We start from the raw sequence: 20,531 nt of genomic DNA, 5'->3' as shown, positions 1-20,531 counted from the left end.
ATTATACACGTGCCTCCGCGGACATACAATCATTGCATATCTAACTACTCATATAGCTCTGCGCTTGTAGTTGCACTACTAGAGAACAGACTTTAGAACGATGTCCCAATTTGGCATTAGCCTCGGCATTTTTTGCCCCCGGGACTAAAGGTTCCTACCCAACGGTCGTCCATGGGGCAGGGATCTTTAGTCCCGGCTGGTATTACTAACCTTTAGTCCCGGTTGGTAATACTAGCCGAGACTAAAGCTTTTAGTTCCGGTTTGGGTGATGTTCCAGGAATAAAGATTAGTCTTTAGTCCCGGTTTGGCCCCCTAACCGGGACTAATTATCCCGGCTTATAGACCAGCTCATTTCTTTCTCCCCGAGCCCAAGCCATTCCATTCAAACTCACTGCCTCTGTTCTTCAGCTTGCTGTTGTTCTTGCTCTCTCCTCCTCCATTGGTGTTGCTCTTCGATTTTGGAGGTAACAAACTTAATCCTCTTATGTTTTATCAGTAGCTTATCTCATTTTGCGATGTAGATGCATGTGTAACTTCATATGTTGGACTTTATTATGATTTTATGTCATTTTTAGCTCAAAATCACATGATGATTTGCATATATGTTTGGATAAACAAAAGTTAAATTAGTTCATCAAAATCACTTGATAGTTTAGTATTGCTAGTATATGTAGTACATTTCATGGTTTAGTTAGATAAATAAATATTTTTATTTTTTTAATATATTACTTTAGAAATGAGAAATTTACAATAGTTTGCAAAAATAAGTATAGAAAGTAACTTGATATGGTGGATTTGATTATGATTTCTATGTCATTTTTAGCTCAAAATCACATGATGATTTACAATAGTAAAATCACTTGATAGTTTGGTATTTTACTATTATACATAGTACATATTTCATGGTTTAGTTAGATAAATAAATAATTTTAGTTTTGTTTAAATATATTATTTTAGAAAATGTGAAATTTACACTAGTTTGCAAAAATAAGTATAGAAAGTAGATGACAACTGGTACCGGATCCTCGGCCTCTCGTTCGGTTGCGAAACGACTGAGGCCAGAACTCCCTCTCATTATCTGCGGCAAGTGTAAGCAGAAGATTGTGATGGAGTACCGAGTCAAGAGACAGGGACCCAACAAGGGTCGTGTTTTCTACAAGTGCCCGGATCGCGATGTGAGTTTCTTACGCATTTGATTATTATGGCTAATTGACCTGCTTTTCTTGAATATTTTTGACTAAATATTTTTTGGCTTTAATTTCAGTGGGAGGGCAATGGATGCGATGGTTGGTACTGGGAGGAAGATTATGCTACATACGTGATAGAATTCGGGTGCGCTTGAGGTAGCGGCTGCTGATGATGAGGCAGTGAGCCAGCAGGAGAAGCTTATTGATATTCAACAGACGAATGATTTGTCTGTTTTAGTTGCGTACGGTCATGAAATAATTATGTTACTGAAGTGCATTGTAGTTTTAGTTTGTTTAGTGATAGTTGGGATTGCTTACGTTGTAGCCAGGCTTAGTTAATTAATCAACCGTGTGTGTGTCATCTATGTTGTGTAATAAAATACTTAATTATGTTCAAGGTTTTCATAATTTGTCGTGTAATGCAGATTATATCACGCCATTGGATGTACAATGTCGATCGCCGCTCCCAAGACTTTATTGAGGGCGTGCACTATTTCTTAGGTGTGGCCGAGGCAAATAAGCGGGATGGTTTCATGTGCTGTCCATGTGCCCTATGTAAGAATTTAAAGGAATATTCAAGCTCAATGAGTCTTCATTCACATTTGCTTAAGTCAGGTTTCATGTCAAACTATATATGTTGGACTAAGCATGGAGAAAGCAGGGGTCATGATGGAAGAAGGTGAAGGAGAAGATTTAGACATTGATGACATTATTGCTCAGTATGGTGCCTTTGATGATACTACAATGGGGGAGATGAAGAAGAGGTAGCGGCAGAAGATGATCTCGGTGATGCTCTTGGCGATGCCATTCGTGATGCACAACAAGAATGCGAAAGTGAAAAAGAGAAAGTTAAGTTCGAGCGCATGCTTGAGGATCATAGGAAGTTGCTATACCCGACAGGCCGAAGAGGGGCAAAAAAAGCTAGGTACAACACTGGAATTGCTACAGTGGAAGGCAAAGAATGGTGTATCCGACAAGGCATTTGGGAATTTATTGAACCTCATAAAGAAGATGCTTCCGAAGCCAAATGAATTGCCCACCACTACGTACGAAGCAAAAAAGGTTGTCTGCCCTTTGGGATTAAAAATCCAGAAGATACATGCATGTCCTAATGACTGCATCCTCTACCATGGCAATGAATACGAGAATTTGGATGAATGCCCGGTATGTAAAGCATCGCGGTATAAGATCAGGCGCGATGATCCTGGTGACGTCGAGGGTGAACAACGTCCTAGAAAGAAAATCCCTGCCAAGGTTATGTGGTATGCTCCTATAATACCACGCTTAAAACGTTTGTTCAGAAATAAAGACCATGCAAAGTTGTTGCGGTGGCATAAAGAAGACCGTAAGGTAGACAATATGCTGAGACACCCAGCTGATGGGTCCCAGTGGAGAGCGATAGATAGGGAATTTCCAGAGTTTGCAAATGAGGCTAGAAACTTAAGGTTCGCCTTAAGTACAGATGGTATGAATCCTTTTGGGGAGCAGAGCACTAGTCATAGCACTTGGCCAGTTACTCTATGTATCTACAACCTTCCTCCATGGTTATGCATGAAGCGGAAGTTCATTATGATGCCGATCCTCATCCAAGGTCCGAGGCAACCTGGCAACGACATTGATGTCTATCTGAAGCCATTAGTTGAAGAACTTCTAGTTTTATGGAACAAACCAGGTGTACGTGTCTGGGATGAGTACAAACAAGAACACTTTGACCTACGAGCAATGTTGTTCGTAACAATCAATGATTGGCCTGCTTTAAGTAATCTTTCAGGTCAGACAAACAAAGGATATAATGCATGCACACATTGTTTTGATGACCTTGACAGTATATATTTGAAAAGATGTTGAAAGGTCGTGTACCTTGGCCATCGTCGATTCCTTCCTTTGAATCACCAAGTAAGAAAGAAAGGGAAGCATTTTAAAGGTAAGCCAGACCACCGGAAGAAGCCTCATAACCGAACCGGGGAAGATGTACTCGCAATGGTCAAGGATGTGAAAGTAGTATTTGGAAAGGGACAAGGCAGCGAATCTGTTCCCAAAGATGCTAAGGGACACGCACCCATGTGGAAGAAGAAGTCCATCTTTTGGGAGCTACCCTATTGGCAAGTCCTAGAGGTCCGCAACGCAATCGACGTGATGCACCTGACAAAGAATCTTTGTGTGAACCTGTTAGGATTCATGGGTGTGTACGGGAAGCCAAAGGATTCACTTGAAGCACGCCAGGACTTAGCAGGGCATGAAAGAACGAGACAACCTTCATCCAGAGAAGACAGATGATGGACGTCATTACTTAAGTCCTGCTAGCTACACGCTTAGCAAAGAAGAGAGGGACAGCATGTTCGAATGTCTAAGCAGCATCAAGGTCCCATCGGGATTCTCCTCCAATATAAAGGGTATAATAAATGTGCCAGAGAAGAAATTCCTAAACTTAAAGTCCCACGACTGCCACGTGCTTATGACGCAATTGCTTCCAGTTGCTTTAAGAGGAATTCTACCTCCACATGTACGTCTAGCCACCGTGAAGCTATGTGCATTCCTCAATGCAATTTCTCAGAAGGCAATCAATCCAGTGGAACTAGCTACTCTACAGAATGATATGGTTCAATGTCTTGTCAGCTTTGAGTTGGAGTTCCCTCCATCCTTCTTTAATATCATGACACACCTCCTAGTTCATTTGGTGAAGGAGATTAGTATTCTTGGACCTATGTTCTTACATAACATGTTCCCCTTCGAGAGGTTTATGGGAGTCTTGAAGAAATATGTGAAAGTCCATTCTAAGCCTGAAGGAAGCATCGCCCAGGGCTATGGAATAGAGGAGGTCATTGAGTTCTGTGTTGACTTTATTCCTGACCTTGCCCCGATTGGCGTTCCCAAATCGCGACACGAGGGGAGACTCAGTGGTAAAGGAACTTTAGGGAAGAAAACATATATCGGCATGGAAGACGATTATTTCAATAAAGCACACTACACAGTTCTTCAGAACTCGTCATTGGTGCATCCGTACATCGAGATACATAAGGAGTTCTTACGATCCAAGTTTCCAGGAAGACTGAAGCTTGGATTAGGCGTCAGCACATGGAAAGTTTCAGTGGTTGGTTGCGAAAAGAATGTCAAGGCGATGACAATATTGATGAGCAACTATATTTGTTGGCTAGGCAACCATCGTGGCATATCCTCACGTACCAAGGGTACGAGATAAATGGGAATACATTTTACACAGTTGCCCAAGATAAAAGGAGCACCAATCAAAATAGTGGTGTTCGCATAGATGGCACAGATCCAAATGGGAATATACAAACATATTATGGCCGCATAGAAGAGATATGGGAACTAGACTACGCACCTAATTTTAAAGTCCCTTTGTTCCGGTGCCAATGGGTGAAGCTGACCGGAGGAGGGGTAACAGTCGACAAAGAGTATGGAATGACAACAGTGGACCTCAACAATATTAGGTACAAAGATGAACCATTCGTCCTTGCTGCCAATGTGAGTCAGGTGTTCTATGTGAAAGACATGTCTACAAAATCAAAGAGAGGAAAAAACGAAGACATCAACTCAATGATCAATGAGCCAAAGCGCCACATAGTTCTTTCTGGGAAAATAAATATAGTGGGAATTGAAGACAAGTCAGACATGTCAGAAGATTATGAAAGAAATGTCCGAATTCCACCCTTCATAGTGAAGAAAGATCCAAGCATCATGTTAAATGATGAAGACACTCCATGGTTACGACAAGATCATAACCAAGGGTCATACGTCAAGAAGAAATTCACTGTTGTGCCCGCATGATACAACGATGCATGTTTAATATATTATATTTTAGAGACGGATATTATGTAATATGTTATGACTTCACATTGTAATATGTTTAATATATGTTTCAAATTTCACAAGTATGTGACATAGTTTTCAGAAAGTCTATATGAGATTCAAGAATTTGTGACTAGTGTTTGATAAAACTTTCTCAAATGGGAAAATGAGCTATGTAACAATTGTAGATCTTGCTGAGATGATCAAACTTGGTATTCAGAGTTTTTTCATCTGAGGTCATTTAGTGTCTCATTTGAGCAAGTTTGACCAAGTCAAATTTGGTCAAATGAAAAAACAACACTTTGACTCTAGTATTATGAACTCTAAATGACTTCAAATTGAAAAGTTTTGAATACCAAGTTTGTTAAACTCATCAAGATCTACAATTGTTGTTTTGGTCAACTTTCCATTTGAGAAAGTTTGGATGGTTCAAATTTGTGATTTTTAAATTTCGACGCCTACAAACTAGTTTTCGGAACTCTAGATTGTCTCAAATTGAAAAGTTTTGAATACCAAGTTTGTTCAGCTCATCAAGATCTACAATCCTTATATAGGCCATTTTTTCATTTGAGAAAGTTTGAATAAAATGTAGTTCAAATTTCACAAGTGTGTGACATAGTTTTAGAAAGTCTATATGAGATTCAAGAATTTGTGACTAGTGTTTGATAAAACTTTCTCAAATGGGAAAATGAGCTATGTAACAATTGTAGATCTTGCTGAGATGATCAAACTTGGTATTCAGAGATTTTTCATCTGAGGTCATTTAGTGTCTCATTTGAGCAAGTTTGACCAAGTCAAATTTGGTCAAATGAAAAAAACAACACTTTGACTCTAGTATTATGAACTCTAAATGACTTCAAATTGGACAATTTTGAATACCAAGTTTGTTAAACTCATCAAGATCTACAATTGTTGTTTTGGTCAACTTTCCATTTGAGAAAGTTTGGACGGTTCAAATTTGTGATTTTTAAATTTCGACGCCTACAAACTAGTTTTCGGAACCATAGATTGTCTCAAATTGAAAAGTTTTGAATACCAAGTTTGTTCAACTCATCAAGATATACAATTGTTGTTTTGGTCAACTTTCCATTTGAGAAAGTTTAGATGGTTCAAATTTGTGATTTTTAAATTTCGACGCCTACAAACTAGTTTTCGGAACCCTAGATTGTCTCAAATTGAAAAGTTTTGAATATTAAGTTTGTTCAACTCATCAAGATATACAATCCTTATATAGGCCATTTTTTCATTTGAAAAAGTTGTAGAACAAAAATACTATATTTTCTTTATTTTTATAGGTTCAACAAAAATTTCCTGTCAATTTTGGTCAAAAACCGAGAAAAAATTGAAACATTGACGTTACAATAATGTGATAATAAATTTCCTATCGAATAATATTAGTTTTATTAATTTTAAGTTACAAATATATTTTTGCATTAACAAAATACTTAGTATTAGTAACATTTATATTCTATATTCATAAAAGAAATTAAAAACTTTAGGTTACAAAATTTTCCTATTTACAATAAATAATTAGTTAATCAATAGTATTTTTTAAAATAAATATTACAAAGTATTGAAGTTGCTATAGAGTTAATTGATTAACCTAGTATTAAACAAGGAGAACAAAATCAAAATCCCAGGCCTTTCCAATTACTCTAGCGGGCTGCCAAAATTTTCAGGCCTTCAGTCCCGGCCTAGGCCAGGAACCGGGACTAAAGGGTGGGCGGAATTGCCCGCCCAAAATACCTTTAGTCCCGGCTGGTAAGCCGAGCCGGGACTAAAGGGTTCGTCCTTTAGTCCTGGTTCGGCTTACCAGCCAGGACTAAAGGAGTTTTAGTCCCGGTTGGTGTTACCAGCCGGGACTAAAGGGTCCTGGCCTATATATATCGAATAGTTCCTGTTCTGTTCATCTTCTACTTTTCGATCTACACGTCGATCATCGCCGCCGCCACTGCCATCTTCGATCTCGCCTCCGTCGCCTAGCCCCGCTCGGCCGTCGAGCTCGTCTCTGCCGCGCTGCCGTCGTCGTCTACCCCCGCCCGCTCGCCGCCATCCGCCTGGCCCCATCGCGCGCCGTCTCTCCCCGCATCCCGTCTCCGCCACCACCCGAGCCCACCCTCGTTCGCCGACCGCTTCACGCCCGGCCTCATCGTCTCCGTCGTACGTCGTCCTCGCGCGAGGTCTCAGCTCGGCCCCGTGGCCGGCCAGCACACCCTGCCCGGCCTGCCATCCGCCCCAGCTCGCCTGCTAGCTAGCTGCTCTCGGCCATATTTTTTTACAAAGTTTCTAGTTTTTTTAGATTGTTTTTTATATATATGTTAGATTAAAATGTATGTTAAATCTAATTACTAGTTTATTTAGATAGTTTTTAGATAGTTTTTTAGATAGTTATATATATATATGTTAGATTAAAATGTATTAAAATTTAATTAGTAGTTTATTGTTAGTTTTTTAGTTAGTTTTTTAGATAGTTTTTGATATATGTTAATTAGATTTAATTTTGATTTAGTAATTATATCTATGTATATATGTTTATTATATTTAATTGGATTTAGTAATTATTATTCTATCTCTCTCTATATGTGTTAGATTTAATTTTGATTTAGTAATTCTATCTATGTATATATGTTAGGTTTAATTAGATTTAGAAATTAATTCTATCTAGATATATGTGTGTTATTATATTTAATTGGATTTAGTAATTATATTCTATCTCTCTCTATATATGTTAGATTTAATTTTGTTTTAGTAATTGACACATGCATATTTATTAGTAATTCTATCTCTATATCACATGCATATTTTATTTTAGTAATTCTATCTATATATCACTTGGATATTTTATTAGTAATTCTATCTATATCACATGCATATCTAGAGAGAGATTCTATATGTATACATATGTACTTAATTATTTCTATGTGTATATATACATGTACTTATTTCCATGTGTTGAGAGAGAGAAAATTGTATCTAGAGAGACATTCTATGTGTTATCACATGCATATCTAGAGATATATACATATGCACTTATTTCTATGTGTTGAGAGAGAGAGAAAAATTGTATCATTCTATGTGTATATATACATGTACTTATTTCCATGTTTTTGGATTGAAAGTGTTTTTGATTCGATTCCAAAGCCTATACCTTATTATTGTTTATCTTATGAAATATTATGTGTTATTATATTTAATTGGATTTAGTAATTCTATATGTGTTATCACATGTACTTATGTTATGTGCCATAGTAATTCTATCTATGTGTTATCTTGAAGATACAAATGGCTGCTCCGGATGATAACTTGAATGATGACATAATGGCGGATATTATCAACGCCGGCACCAATGCGGATGTAGATGACACGAGTCAGTACTTTGCTGATTATGAGGATATCCTGAATATCCCGGTGGTTGAAGATCAACAAATTGTCGCGCAAGAAAATACTGGCGAGGTGTATTCGATTATCTATCATCTCTTATAGATGCATGCGTACGTATATTTGTTGTTAATCGTTGTGTTTCTACTCATGTAGCCGGTCTCTGGATCTACATCAACCACCGGCAAGAGTAGGAAAGTCCGAGGGCCAAAAAAGCCATTAGAGGGCCGTTTCATAATATCAGAATTCGACACCGACACCGGCAAACCATTGGGACCACATGCTCAGACATATGTCAATCAATGTGGGTTCATTGTAAGGGATAGGATCCCAGTTAGTGCTCATGAATGGAAGCAGAAGATATCCGCTCCTAATAGTTAGTTTTGTATCTGATCGTGACAAGAACCTAGCTTGGAGAGATATCACTCAGCATTTCACATTACAAGCAGATGATGCTTTGAAGGAGCTAGTGAGGGATTGGACAATGAAGAAGATGGCAACATTGTTCTAGAGTTGGAAGAAGACATTGTATAAAAAGTTTATCTTGAAGAATGATACGCGGATTTCAATGCTAAGGCGTTTGTCAAGTTGGAGTCCCATTGGGATGACTTCGTAGAATACAAGACATCTCAAGAGAGTGAGGAACGTGTGATGAGAAATCAGCAGAATGCCCGACAGAAGCAATACCATCATCGCATGGGATCAGGTGGTTATAGGAGTGCTATTCCCAAGTGGCAGAACCTAGAAGCAGAGATTACTGCCAAGGGAATCATACATGAAACAATAGAGAAGAACTGGCCTCAACGCGTGAAGAATTGGTTCTATGCTCATGGGGGAAGCCTAGACCCAGACACTGGCAAGCTAATTTTAGGCCAAAAAATTGAGAGAGCAACACAGAGACTAGCTCAGTGCTAGGGAAGAAGCTGATAGTGGTGTTTTCAAGCCCAACAGAGAGAAGGATGAATTGACATATGCTCTAGAGAATCCCGAACACGGTGGTCGAACAAGAGGCTATGGGGCGGTTCCATGGCTACAAGCATTCCCAGCAGACAAGGATACCTACAGAAGCCGCTAGAGAAAGAAGGATGAGGAGGCAGACCGAATCCATGTATTAGAGCAATTTGTTAATGAGTCACGACAAGCATTGCTTGAATCACGTGAACGAGAAAAATCTCTTGAGGCAAGAATGCAGGAGGAGATCAAGAGGCAAGTGCAGCTAGCAATGAGTCAAATGCAATCGCAATCAACGCCGGGAGTCACCATTAGCCCCGTTGGTCAGATGAAAAGCAGTTGTGCTTCCACGGAGCTGCCACTTATTCAAGATGACGCTGGGTTGCGCTTCCCTGTTGATGACATTACCGAGCCTCTAACAACATGTGAGCTGCACATTCCAGATGGTAATAATGCATCAATCATGGTGGCTGTCGGGGTTGTATCTCCAATAGACCGAATGAAGACACCAAGAATCCATGGGTCAGTTATTCAACCTGGATATGCTAGCGTCTCGGTCGATAGAGTGCTCAAAGGTTACAGCAATGTTCCTCTTGACATTGAAGGCGGTGATGGGGAGAAGACACTAGGAGAAGTAGAGAAGACATTTATTCAATGGCGCAAACGCTTCATCATCATTCCTGGGGCGCCACCGCTTCCCCTACCTCACCCTAGGTACGAATGAAAGTGAATGAAATATTATTTTCCATTAATTTTCTATTGGCTTCAAAAATAATTGACTCACAACTTGTTTTTGTAGCAGGGTCTCCTCCCAGCCTAGCCCAATCATTCATTCCCCATCTCATCACAGCGTCGCGGGGGGCGAGACGACTTCATCCCCACGGCGATCTCCAACTCCTACACCGGCCCCATCGCCTCCACAACGATCTCCAACTCCTACACCGGCCCCACCGCCTCCACAACGATCTCCAACGCCTCCACGCCGGTCTCCAACACCGGCCTCATCGCCTCCACGCCGGTCTCCAACACCGCCCCCACCCCCTCCACAGCGACGCACTACAGAGACGTCTAAGGTCCCGGCGGCAAAGAAGACCCCGAAAAAAAGAGTTATTTCTCAAGAAATACTTCCTGAAAAGACTGATGAGCAAATAGCAGCTGAAGAAGACAAAAAAGTGAAAGATTTTTTTATAGATATTGAAAAGCAGAGACAAGCGAAGCTTAAGGAGAAGCCAGTACTTTTACATACCACGAGATCTGCTGAGGCAGAAGGTCGAAGCTCACAAGAAAAAGATGCTTGAACTTCGTAAGCCTCCGCCACTATCAGACTATGACCGCTCCCTCAGTGAAGTCACATGATGCAGATAAGAAAAGGAAAAGAGCATCAGGGAAGGATGTCCCACAACTCGGACAACAGAAGGCAACCAATGCAAAATCTTGTTGTTGCTAATGAATATGGTTCCAACATAGAAGTCTATCGACCAGACAACTCTGGAGAAGTGTCAGTTCAAGACCTTAATGCTTTTTTTGAAATTACTGGTTTAACCTTGGATCAATTGACGGGCAAAGCTCCAATCCAGAACCTGTAAGTTGATACATGGAAGACTTATAAATTTGGCAAAAGTCTGTACAACCCTGCGGCTCTGAATGAATTGGGTACGCAAATGTACTTGCTCAACAAGTGGTACATGCAGGCATGTGGCAGGGGTGAGGAGTGGATCTTTGTCAGATTTAGAGACCATCATTACTTCCGTGGCGATGACATCTTACATATTAGTTTCGAAGAATTGCATCAACTATACCACATGGACGCTCTGGACAAATCAATCATTAGCTGCTTTTGTTTGTAAGTGATTCTTACTTTTATTTAATAAACTCACTTCCATGCGTACGTGTATATAATTATCCTCACATGTAACTTATATTTATATACAGATTCCAGATGTCAGAGCTCCAAAGAATACAAGACACCAGTGTTGGCTTCATTGATCCTTATATCGTATTCAAAACCGATATTATTGTCAAGGAGCAGTGGGTATCTGAAGCACAGAAGAATATCATGAGGTTCTTCGTGAAGCAGCACGACAAGACAACAATACTTTTCCCGTACAACTTTGAGTAAGTGTTAATAATAATGTAGTCTACACATTTTATGTAATATCAATACAACTTTTATGCATGTACGTGTGTGTATAAACCAATGCAGGTTTCACTGGATACTCATTGTCATTGAGTTAAACTCAAGTCGGTTAGTAATCTTGGACTCGTTGAGAAAAGAGCGGGCACTATACCAAGATATGATAGACATTATCCAGGGGTAATTTCGATCTCTCGCGCACAACTATTATTGAATAGACTTTGCCATAATTTATTAACGATCGTACATTATTGGTCGCACAGGGTTTGGAAAGAGTTTATTCGGCAACACCGCATGGATTGCAAGGCACCACTTAATGTAGTTGAAATATCAGTAAGTTGTACTATATATACTTCCCCACGTGTTTAATTACTATATCGTACTTCAATTTACGTGTGAGATGATGAGAATAATCTTCTTCTCGTACAGTGGTGTTTGCGGCAGCAACCAGGTAATAACTTGTGTGGATACTACGTTTGTGAATTTATCACTGCGCACATAAGAAGAACTCCTGAAGATGTCCTCAGAGTACGTATATATCAATTTTTTATTTATTTTTAAATGAATATATATATATATATGTATTAATACTTTTCCTTTTATTTCAAATGCAAGATTGAATGGTTGAAACAAAGGGTCATGCAAAAAGACCATCTGAAAGCAGTTCAAGAGTCAATAGCAGGATTTCTTCTAGAAAAAGTGCTAAATCCCAACGGCGAGTTCTACTTTGATCCTAAGGAATAAATGATGTAAATTAAATGTTTATTGATATCGTTATTTTCGAGAACAAGATTATGAAAGTGTTGTATATATACATATATATCTATAATATATATAGTTTCATACTTTATTCGAATATAATAACGCTCGAGATGAGAATTAGATGTAATTATATGCAGTGCGTGTATTTATATTAGCAGCGTAGAATACGTACATAAAAACATATTATATATTAAACAAATATGTGTAACTGAACTAAAAACAAATTAAACAAAAAAAAGAAAAAGAAAAGGAACCTTTAGTCTCGGTTGGGGTTACCAACCGGGACTAAAGGGTGCGGCCACGTTTGCTCGGCTGGAGGGCCTTTAGTCCCGGTTGGTAACACCAACCGGGACTAAAGGTCCCTCTTTAGTCCCGGCTCGATGACCCGGGACTGAAGGTTCCACCTGTAGTCCCGGGATCGTTGTCCCGGCGCGGTAACCAGGGACTAAAGGCCATTACCGTCCGGGACAACAAGGCCATCCTGTAGTAGTAGTGTTGGGACCATACCCAATAGGTGTATAACATGTGCTCCACGCATATTCGCTTTTCGTGCAGCGCCAACTGCTCTAGTCTTCTCCTAACGGTTGTAAAAATACTTGAGTAGTACGAATTCACATTTGTGACGCTATTGTTACGCACGGCTCACATGGTCATGGTCATGAACCTCACTGACCATACGCTCGCAGATACAAGTTCTTACAAATACAAGATCAACTACTCGGGTAATTTACACAGCCTAGCAAGAGCAAGAAACGAAAAACTTTTACATGCATTTCATAATGATGGGATCCGTTCCTGACTTGTTTTCTTACATGCATCTTGTATTAATGGGACCTGCTCCCGATTTGATATCCTGAATATCAATAACTATAAAATTTTGTATATTTACCTTGTAGGGACAAGATCTACACCATGCTGCTGGGTGAGGACGAGACACGTTATCTGGGTTACCTTGACTCGGACGTCGCTCATGCCACCACCAAGCAACCTTGTCCCCGTGCTGGCTATTTCCGCCGCTTCGATCGAGCTTCTTCACCTCCACGGCTTAGTCGCCACTAGGCTCGGGGGCTCGGCCATTGCCACGGCTTAGTCGGCTTCACTCCGACTGCTCTCACGAAGCTGAAATTCTAGGAAGGAAAATTCACCTGCCGGCATACTATGCCCCGATGACGCAACATGCCGGCATACTATGCCCCGATGACGCAACATGCCACGTTCTTTCTAGATTTTTCCTCACCGGCCAGCAAATAAGCAAGGACTCCATGATCAACGTGGTGGTGCAAGCTGGTTGAGGCTCGCATGCATGCATCAGATATGGATATTGGTGAGACCTGCATGTACGGCCATGCAAGCAAAGCCACAAAATCTACTCAGCCAGCTTCCTCGACAGCAGGCTACTCGGCCACGACGGCCAACACCATTCCCACGGGCTTCCGGCTCAAACGACGCTGGCTATTTCGACTCCAGACTCCAACTCGGTCCCGCCGAGTTTGATTCCGCTGGTGCTGATTCTGACTCTGTCATTATGTCAGCCGAGTACACATGCGGGCCAGGGGCCGTAACTGAACATAGCCGAGTACTCGTGCGGGCCAGGGGCCGGGCCAGGGGCCGTAACTGAACATAGCCGAGTACCAAGACATTACAACACCAGCCAACACCATGATGTATTAATGACGCAAGCAAGCCAACAATCGAAGCTACTTGCATCTACATGATTCGTGTGCATGAGCTATCACGTGATGACAAGCCACGTTCAACTGATCAAGGTATCCTGCTCAAGCGAAGCCATGCAACTACGTCGAGTACAACAGCCGTAAACTCTCGAAAGCCATGCAAGTTGCGATAAAATACACAGAATGTAAACTCGAAAGAGGAAGCTAGCAGTCAATAGTAGAAATGAAAGCGGATCTCACCTGCATGAATCTCGCCTGCGCGGCTTGCGGCAGCCGGGGAGGAGCAGCAGAGCTCGCCTGCACGGCTCGCGGTGGAGCTGGCCCGCGCGTCTTGCGGTGGCCGGGGCGGAGGTCATCAGCATACACCCTGCTCCTCCTCAATCTTGTGCAGCAGCATCTCCACCGCGATAGTGTCCTTGGCCTAGGAGATGACAGCATGGCGCGACGCCCCTGCCACCTGGGTAGCGGGGAAGAAGGGGAAGCGCCAGGACCACACCTCTAGGAGGTGCGCCGCCCTGTGCAACGCTGACAGAAACCCTAGGTGGCACCACGCATATTCCTCCAACCGCGACGCGTCCGAGCGAAGAGGCACGAGTGTTGGAGGAAAACATGTGACGGAAACCCTAGGAGGGGAGGGAGGGGAGGGGGCGCGCCGGAGAGGGAGGGGAGGGAGGGGAGGGGCGTCGGCGTCGAAGAGGGAGGAGGGGATGGAGGGAGGGGGTGGCGCCGGCGGGAGGAGGGGAGGGGCGTGGAGGTAGTTGGGAGAGGGGAGCGGGGAGCGGGGGTAGGGAAGGAGGGAGTGTGTGTGCGTGTTAAGTGTGTGGCGGGCGGGGGCTTTGCCTAGTGCCCTGGATCTGGCACTCGACAAAGCTGTGTTTGCCGAGTGCCCTAGATCTGACACTCGGCAAATGATTTATTTATTTATTTTTCTCTTTTCATGGAGGGACACGTGGCACGATGTTTGCCGAGTGCCGTAATGTGCTTAGTGTTTTCCCCATATTTGCCGAGTGCTGGAATTTGCCGAGTGTTTTTCAGTATAATTGCCGAGTGTCGGAATCTTTGCCGAGTGTTTTCTAGTAAGGCACTCGGCAAAGCAGAGTTTGCCGAGTGTCAGAATCTTGGCCAAGCATTTTTAGTTTGGCACCGGCAAAGATATGGTCGGCCGAGTGTCCGATAAAATACACTTGGCAAAGAATATGACACTCGGCAAAGCCTTCAATTCCAGTAGTGGCTCGGGGCTCAGCCATTACCTCAACCTACTCGGCTTCACTCTGACTACGCTCGGGGGCTCGAATTCAAGGATGGAAGACCAAATTTACAAGCATTCAACCACTCGGCGACAAGCAGTCATTGATCCTTGTCTTCGGAAGATTACTTGGCTGCACCCTTGAGGACATCTACAAGATCCTATAATCGACTACCGAGTAGTCAGATTGTAGGCTCGGGGGCTGCGGGATACATATCCTTAGCGGATGTATTCAAATTTCTTTGAAAAGGAATTGAAGACAAGACCCTCCAACTCTTTGTTATAAAAAGCAAGAGACTCGGGGGCTACACTCAGTGAGTGCACTTCTCTAGAAAGTGCACACCACTCGAAGATTTCAAGAAGCACTACATGGTTTCTCTCAAGAAAGCACTCGGACAACGCTTGTTTCTACTTGGCAAGACCTGGAGGAACAAGAAGGCTTCCAAAGTTCAACCATACAGTGCTCGGGGGCTCGTGGGACAAGGTCCCTGGGCTACACCACAAGGAAGAGAGAAGATCTAGTCCGACTAGGAATTTCCCATATGTAATTCTAGTAACACTGCTATCTTATAATCCTACTAGGACTCTTACATTATAACCAACTAGGAGACTTACCTCCTGGGCTATATAAAGGAGGACAAGGCTCCCTAGATTACCGAGAGGAACAGACCTCATGGTCTAAACCCCAAGCGCAAGGCGCAATATATTTTCCACCCAGACTAGACATAGGGACACTATGAAAGCATCTAGGCCCCTGGTTGGGTTTTGGTGATTAGTGACAATACAAGATTACTATGACTAACATGTGTTTTGCAGATGCAATTAAGTTAGGTCATGGTAATGGCAATTGATTGGGCAATCATAGTTGTCATGCCCCTATGATGGAAATCGTCGTTTCGGTTTTCAAAGGATGGACGACAAGGTTAAGGATGGACTAGTTCTAAGTGTCGTTTGGTGTTGAAGAGACACTTAGAGTAGTTTAGGACTTTGTTTTTCCTTTGGTCGTACTATTAAGGGGGGTATGAACTAGTAGCTTGACCTAGGTGAGTCTAGTGGGTTAGGTGTGGTGCACACTTGTCAAATCTAGCACTAGATAGCTCCTAAGTAGCCCTAAGATCAATTGGAGCAAACTTCATTCACATATGATTTTGAGTTGGAAGTAAATCGAGGGTCAAATGTTGACCGGACGCTAGTTTCGGTGTGACCGGATGCTGGCGCAGAGTCTGGTCAGTTCATTTGATCAAGGTGAAGTCATCTGGTTGCAACCGGACACTGAGTGAAATGTGACCGGACACTAGGTGCCATAGTCCGGCCAACTCCAGTAAGGTTCCAGAGAGGGAGAATCCTGATCGGATGCATTCGGTCAGTGCTGACTGGACGCTGGTCAGGTTCCCGCTACTGACCGGACGCTGAGCAGCAAAGTGACTGGACACTGGGTGCCAGAGTCCGATCAACATCAGTAAGGTTCCAGAGAGCAGTTTTTGCGGCCAGACGCATCCGGTAAGTGCTGACCAGACGCAGGTTAGAGTCCGGTCACAACTTAACTGCTCGATGACAGGGAGAACTGACCGGAGCGTCTGGTCATCCCACAGTGGCACATAACGGTTCATTTTGAATGAGGGGTTATAAATACTTCATCTATTCACTCAAGGGATCACTCTTGCCCATTTTAATAGCTGAGAAACACCCTTGAGAGTGCCAAGGAGAGCAAGAGCCTAGTGACGTGATTGAGATTTGAGAATCCAAGATTAAGGCCTCATTAGTGAAAAGAGAGTAGCAAGTGTGCATCAACCCTTCTTAGGCTTGTTGCGGTCAAGTGAGAGTTCTTTCTTGTTACTCTTGGTGATTGCCATCACCTAGATGGCTTGGTGGTGATTGGGAGTTTGGTGATCATCTGGTGGAGCTTGTGGATGACCCAACTCAAGTTATGAGCGGTTGTGGGTGATTCACCATGATGGAGTGTCGAAGAATCAACCCATAGAGAGCACTTGATCCTTGTGCGGATCAAGGGGGTGCTACACCCTTGCATGGGTGCTCCAACGAGGACTAGTGGGGAGTGGCGACTCTCTGATGCCTCAGGAAAACATCGCTGTGTTCCTCCTTCTCTCTTTACTTTAAGCATTTACTTTGAGAAACTCAATTCTTGTCTTTACATTCATAGAATTGCCATGCTATAGTAGGATTGGAACTTAGGTTGTAAAACTTTTGTGCGGTAGAACATTAGAAACACATTCTAGGCACATGGGGTGAAGTTGGCTAAGTGTAGGGTTTAATTATTGTAAAGGATTTTAGAATTAGCCCAATTCACCCCCCTCCCCCTCTTAGGCATCTTGATCCTTTCAATTGGTATCGGAGCCTTGTGCTCACATATTTAGGCTTAACCGCCTAGAGAAAGATGTCTCACGGGGATGGACCTCCTCCTATCTTTGAGGGAGATGATTTTCCTTATTGGAAAATCCACATGGAGGCGTATCTAGAAGCTCTAGATGTTGGAATACTTAGAGCCGCCGCACAAGGTTTCCCAAAACCTCGGGATCCCACGCACCTTCAAGGCGATGAAGTGAATTATGAAAAATGGAATGCAAAGGCTAGAAAGACCATCTTTAGAGGCCTTTGCAAAGATGTGTTTAACCGGGTGAGGAACCACAAGGATGCCCATGCACTATGGTCAGACATTTATGCGCTCCATGAGGGAACTAAGAGTGAGCGTGAGGAACGCTATCATCTCATAATGAAAAAGCTTAATTCTTTTGAGATGCTTCCTAAAGAGAGTGCTAATGAAATGTACTCACGCTTGAATGTTCTTGTAGAGGAAGTCAATGGGCTTGGACTTACACAAATACAACCATCTGATGTTGTAAGAAAGATCTTGAGTGTCCTCCCCATTAACAAATATGGGCACATTGTGACCGTGCTTCATCAAGGTGATCTTTCCACCACTACACCAACTCAAATCTTGGGAAAGATCAACGCTCATGAGATGTACATGCACATCACACCATAAGATGGCTCATCCTCTACCAAGAAGAAAGACAAAGACTTAGCATTCAAGGCTAGCCAAGAGAAGGGCAAAGCAAGAATTGAGTATGAGAGCTCAAGTGATGACGAAGTCGATGATGCAAGTCTTGCTCTCATGGTGAGAAGAACCGCCAAGATGCTAAAGAAGCTCAACAAGAATGGCGTCAAGTTTGATGGCAAGAAAAAGAAGTTCTTCACTAGCACTAGAAGGAAGCCAATCTCCGAGATGGATTGCTATAATTGTGGAGAACTTGGTCATCTAGCACACCAATGCACCAAGCCCAAGAAAGACAAGTACAAGAAGAAGTACAAGGGCAAGAAAGAAGACTCAAGCGATGAAGATGAAGATGAGAAGAAGAAAAACAAGCCATACAAGAAGAAGGATGGCAAGAAGGACTTCCACAAGAAGAAGAAAAATGGCAAGGCATACATCATCGGTGATTGGCTCACAGACATTGATTCATCAAGTTGCTCATTCGATGATGATAGTGACAATGAGAAGGTGGCCGCCATTGTGATTGACTCTTCATCATCTTCACCGACACCACCGCCATCATCCTCTACACACCTATGCCTTATGGCAAAGGGTGAACGAAAGGTATCAAATGATGATGATAGTAGTGGTGATGAACATGCTAGCAATGATGATAGTGATAGTGATGATGATGATGAATTTGAATCACCTTCATATGATGATCTTGTTAAATTGCTAAATCAATACACTAAGATCATTAGAAAGACTAGAGCTAAGAATGAAAAGCTTGAAATTAAGAATGACTCTCTTTTAGCTAAATGTGACAGCGGAAAAGGCTAGTGTTGAACTTAGAGAAGCAAATGATGCTATGTCATCCAAACTCAAGGAGCTCAAATCTTCTAAGAAAGGGCTTAAAGAAAAACATGATAAACTTGAGGGGATACATAATGAGCTCATCACTAGCTACAAAATGCTAAAAGATGAATATACAAATCTCAAGATCAATCATGATAATCTTATTATCTCTCATGAGTATTTATCCAATGAGCCACATGATGCTACTAACGATGTTGTTAAGATTGATATAGCTACATCATGTGATGATTTGATTATTGAGAGCATTGAGCAAGGTTCTAGTAGCAAAGGCAAGCTAGTGGTTGAGTCCGATGACTATGATGAGTATGTCAAGATCAAGAATGAGAATGAGAAGCTAAAGAAAGATCTTGAGAAGCTATCAACCACCAACACCATTGTGTTAGAGAACCTTGACCATGATAGTGATCTAGCTCTTGAGAATGAGAAGCTCAAAGAAGAAAACAAGAGACTCAAGAAAGAGAAGAATCATGATGAGCTCAAAGAAGAGAACAAGAAGCTCAAGCTAAAGAAAGAACTCCTCAAGACCGGGTTGAGCAAATTCATAAGAGGTCAACATCTTCAAAGTGAGCTACTAATGAATACCGTCATGAAGATGGATAGAAGTGGAATTGGATATTTGGCAAATCAAGAGAAGAAGGCTCAAGCTCAACAACAACAAAACAAGTCAAAGCCAAAGCCAAAGAGGTGTTTTGAGTGTGGACAAGAAGGCCACTTTGCCCATGAGTGTCAAACTCCACCACCACAACCCTTGCCCAAGCATGCTAGACCTTTTGCTTTCAATGCTCATTACATGCTTAGAAAGGATTCCAGTGGTAAAATGAAAGTCATGTTCTTAGGACCTCCCAACAAGAATAGGCCTAAGAAAATTTGGGTTGCAAAGTCTCTAGTAGAGAAAGTCAAGGGCCCTCAACAAGTTTGGGTCCCTAAACAAGCTTGATCTCTTATGTGTAGGTGAACTACAAGACCAGTGGAAGTCATTGGGTTTTTGATAGTGGTTGCACACAATGTATGACCGGTGATCCTCGTATGTTCACCTCACTAGATGAAGAAGTAGATGGCCAAGAAAGAATTACATTTGGAGATAATTCAAAGGGCAAAGTCAAAGGATTGGGGAAAGTGGCAATATCAAATGATCATTCTATCTCAAATGTGCTATATGTTGCTTCCTTGAGTTTCAACTTGCTATCCGTTGGACAATTGTGTGATCTTGGCTTCCAATGCTTGTTTACCGAGAAGGAAGTTGTTGTATCTAAGAAGGATGATGATCAAGTGATATTCAAGGGATTTAGATACAACAACCTATATCTAGTGGATTTCACCTCCGAAGATGCTAACTTGAAGACATGCCTATTCACCAAAATATCACTTGGGTGGCTATGGCATAGAAAACTTGCTCATGTTGAGATGAGCTCACTCAAGAAGCTTATGAAGAATGAATTGGTGAGAGGGTTGGAGGATGTGAATTTTGAGAAGGACAAGCTTTGTAGTGCATGTCAAGCCAGCAAACAAGTTGCAAACACTC

At 42.1% G+C, this 20,531-nt stretch overlaps 1 pseudogene; it reads left to right on the top strand.

Moving 5' to 3' along the window:
• The first annotated feature begins 1,004 nt into the window (after positions 1 to 1,004).
• Positions 1,005 to 4,976, top strand: LOC136515012 (uncharacterized; annotated as a pseudogene).
• The last annotated feature ends 15,555 nt before the right edge of the window (positions 4,977 to 20,531 follow it).

This window comes from Miscanthus floridulus, chromosome 17 (genome assembly GCF_019320115.1).
Source record: "Miscanthus floridulus cultivar M001 chromosome 17, ASM1932011v1, whole genome shotgun sequence".
NCBI classification, from domain to species: Eukaryota; Viridiplantae; Streptophyta; class Magnoliopsida; order Poales; family Poaceae; genus Miscanthus; species Miscanthus floridulus.
The sequence above is the reverse complement of the archived record's forward strand: the minus strand, read 5'-3'. Positions and strand labels throughout refer to the sequence as shown.